The sequence below is a fragment of the Etheostoma cragini genome, chromosome 19, assembly GCF_013103735.1.
Source record: "Etheostoma cragini isolate CJK2018 chromosome 19, CSU_Ecrag_1.0, whole genome shotgun sequence".
In the NCBI taxonomy this organism is placed as follows: Eukaryota; Metazoa; Chordata; class Actinopteri; order Perciformes; family Percidae; genus Etheostoma; species Etheostoma cragini.
In genome coordinates this window covers 17,416,583-17,419,755 of record NC_048425.1, presented here as the reverse complement: position 1 = coordinate 17,419,755, position 3,173 = coordinate 17,416,583, and the positions used below count along the sequence as shown (strand labels likewise).

Genomic DNA, 3,173 nt, shown 5'->3' with positions numbered 1-3,173 from the left:
ATATATATATATATATATATATATATATATATATATATATATATATATCACATATCTGCTTTTTACTCATGTGGCCAGGCACACACTTGCTCTTGTTTTGGTGACGTACACGTTTTGGTAATTGATGTAAATCGCTCGCTCGTTGCTTAGCAGCAGCCATACGAACTGGGTTGGCTCATTTTAACAACCTGTTTTCCGGTTTGCCACTGGCACCGAGTATGTTTACTCTGATTTTTAACTACATGTCTAAAAGGGAAAATGAATCGGAACGTATGTTTTGCCATGTCTGTTGGGAGATTGTATAGACTATAGACGTACATATAATTATTAAGGGGTATTCTGTGACTTCTCAGTCGCATATTTTCATACAGTAAGGAGCTTATGTGAATTTTATCAGCTGTTTTGTTGTGTTTACTTTTGAAATTGTGACGTTGATGCCTGTCCCACCACTTCTCCTGATTAACGCTTTCCTTTGAGTCATTTCAACCCCCACCTTGGTTCTGTTGGACTGGTGTGCGACACTAAAGTCCGAATGACGCCAAATCCCTTCTGGGAGTAAGTTCGCCGTTCGTTTTCATCGTGAGGGAATTAGAGTTTTAACCAGAATAACATCACAGTTTTGTGTTATTTTGAGTGTCACTGTTAAAAGCAAAGCGATTGTCGGCATCACGTATGGGTCGGGGGGGCTGGGAGATCCCCTCTGGACCTAAAAGGAAAGGTTGAGTGATAAATCACCGGGTGACCACGGATCTCTTCTTATACATTGTGAGATTTTTTTTCCTCCTGAAAAACATTCTTCTGTTTAAATAACGTGTCGCTCACACACACCTCACTTAGTTTTTTTATCTTTCTAAGATGCATTCCGGATGAGACACTAGTATGTAATGTGACCACGATGGGACAATCCTGATGTATGTTTTAGTATTCGAATAAAATGTGGGATTTCTGCCAAATGACTTGGTTTCTTCTTTTTTCATTTTTCCTCTTTTTTTAATCAAAATTGTCTTTAAGTCAAACGATGTACAACTCTATTCTTCAATACACAAGCAATTGCATCAATTGGTTTTTGTTACTTCCTAACTACTACTACTACTTCCTAAGTACATTTCCCGGACATTTTTTAAAAAAATATGATTTTACGACACCAATAATAAATCGATTAATAGCTGCACTCCTGTTAGAAAGAATGACATCACTTCCCCATTTGACACATTTGACAGTTTTATTGTTCATGTACACACTGCAGCTGCGATGCCTTGGTAGCGTTTCAGGTTGTCGTTTTTAGTAATAATTTGATAAGTCGTACATGCCCGCATAGATATTTGCACTGTTAATATGTATATATTATCACTATGGAAACAAGATGCTCATTTATCAAATCAGTGGTCTCTTTTTGACATTTCGTTCAGTCTTCGGTTGGATTACCGGCAGCGTAGTTACGTAGATACAACTGTAGATGAACACCAAACATACTTCGTCAGCCTGTACACATTTCAAAATCCGGTTCGTCTATGATGGCGGAAAAATCTTCCATTTGTCTTCAGAACACATTCAAACACACACCAAAACACACACACTCTCTCAGCTTCAACTGCTGGAGTCTACAGGGATCACAAACAGATGGCAATAAATAAATAAGGGAACTGCGTGTACAGGGTGTGGAGATGGAAGTCGGACTTATATTTTAGGTTGATGTAACAATCCTGATAAGAAAAAGTCAAATCAACAATTAAAGCATGTGTTATAGTTTGTGGTCTAAAAAGTTAAAGGATAAGTCTGTGATTCCATTTTTTTTTTTTTTTTTTTATTGTCAACAAACCCCATGAAAAGACCAAAAACCAACAATGTGTTCTTCCCCCAAACCCATCGGTTCCAACTGAAGATTATTGCTTATAATTTATATAGTTTTGTCATTTAAAAAGACTCAGTAATTTCCTCAAACAGCTGGTACTGGAGCATTTGTCGGGGACTTCTTTCAGCGGCGGATTGCGGACCAGATGTGGTGCTCCTGGAGTACTTTTGGAGAGCAGGACTGTGGATGTGGATCGAGTAAGGTGATAAGGACTCATGATGTCATGGAGCAAAAAAAAAAAAAACGGGACGTCCTCTCTGTGCTGTCAGCTAAAACGATGCCAGGTGGTTGTTTGGTTCATTTTGAATAATCGGATAGGAAAAAATAAGTAAGTAGCCCGAATGTTTAAGGGACAACTGGGCGCCCGGGGAGCGCGGTTGGTAGAGCGGGCGCCCATATTTAGATGCAGTGGGCGCCGGTTCGACTCCGACCTGCGGCCCTTTGCTGCATGTCATTCCCCTTTAATGTCTTCAGCTGTCCTGTCAAAATAAAGGCTGAAAATGTCCCAAAAATTATCTTCAAAAAAAAAAAAGAAAATCCCCCTGACACACAGCGATAGATTTGCGGCCTAATGACAAGTTAAAATCTGAATAGATAATTAAAAAAAAAGATCTTCCATTCTGCGTTATGAGCCATAATGCAGGATAGCAAGAGAAACCATAAACTATGAAAACTATGATGATTAGAAGAAAGGGTTTTATGACCTTTAAGGGTGGAGGGATTTTAGATTGCACATCAGGACTTCTGCAAGAGAATCTCGCAAGAAAACACACTGATAATAAATAAAATCCGCTGTATTATATTAATGATATGATTCCTCCCTCGGGGAGATTTTGAAATGAATTATATGGGAGGTAAAATAATAATTAATTTCAAAATCTCCCTGTCTACAGGCTGTATTTGTTAGTAATGACCTAGTGTCACAGTTGTTTGTCACGGTATTTTTTCAAATATGTACGTATTCCGCATATTTGTCCGTTGTGTCTATGCGCACACACACACACACACACAGTGCTGTCATAAAGTTCCATCCCCAGACTCCTACATTTGCCATAATGCAAGTCTGATCTGCAACCATGTTTTTCACACACACACACACACACACACACCCACATACATCTTCAGCTTGTGACGCGGGCAGTCAATTCAAATCAGTAATGATGACATCACTATGACATCACCAGGGTTCCAATCTCAGACTTCGATCCCAAAACCACGTTCAGATACATGAGCGGTCTATTTAACTGTGTGATACGGATATAACGCCAGACTAGTGAGGACATAACTACAAATATATATATATATATATATATATATATAT

General features: G+C 38.7%; 1 long non-coding RNA gene across 1 annotated transcript in view; it reads right to left on the bottom strand.

Moving 5' to 3' along the window:
- Nucleotides 1-2,173, bottom strand: part of LOC117934616 — a 22,658-nt gene extending 20,485 nt beyond the window's left edge. The window contains exon 1 of the long non-coding RNA XR_004654522.1: nt 2,103-2,173. This is a non-coding gene — a long non-coding RNA (uncharacterized LOC117934616). The remainder of the gene's footprint in view (nt 1-2,102) is intronic.
- Nucleotides 2,174-3,173: the final 1,000 nt, after the last annotated feature.